This window comes from Geospiza fortis, unplaced genomic scaffold, assembly GCF_000277835.1.
Source record: "Geospiza fortis unplaced genomic scaffold, GeoFor_1.0 scaffold658, whole genome shotgun sequence".
Lineage (NCBI taxonomy): Eukaryota > Metazoa > Chordata > Aves > Passeriformes > Thraupidae > Geospiza > Geospiza fortis.
This window is the reverse complement of record NW_005054674.1, coordinates 125,996-126,412: the sequence shown is the minus strand read 5'-3', so window position 1 is coordinate 126,412 and position 417 is coordinate 125,996.

Here is a 417-nt window from a genome sequence, read left to right as displayed (position 1 = left end):
GAGGGGATGGACTTCCACCGCTTCTATTTCGAGAACTGTGAGTACCCGAGCTGCCCGTGCCACCTGCCTGTCTCACCTGCCCTGCCCTGCCCATCCTGATCCCTCCTGCCTCCTTCACTGTCCCCTGTCTCTTGCCCACTGCCTGCCCATCCCGGTCACCTCGTTTGCCTGTCCCCAGCCCTCCTCTGCTGGGCCATCTGTCCGCTTGCAGTGCCCCCATCCCTGCCTGTTCTCTGTCCCCATCCCTGCCCCTTCCCTGCCTGTTCCCCTGCCTGTTCCCTGCCCATTTGCTGTCCCCTTCCCTGTCCCCATCCCTGCCCGTTCCCGTGCCGGTTCCGGTGCTGGTGCCAGCCGCGCTGAGCCGGCCGCCCCGCAGTGCTCTCCAAGAACAACAAGCCGATCCACACGACCATCCTG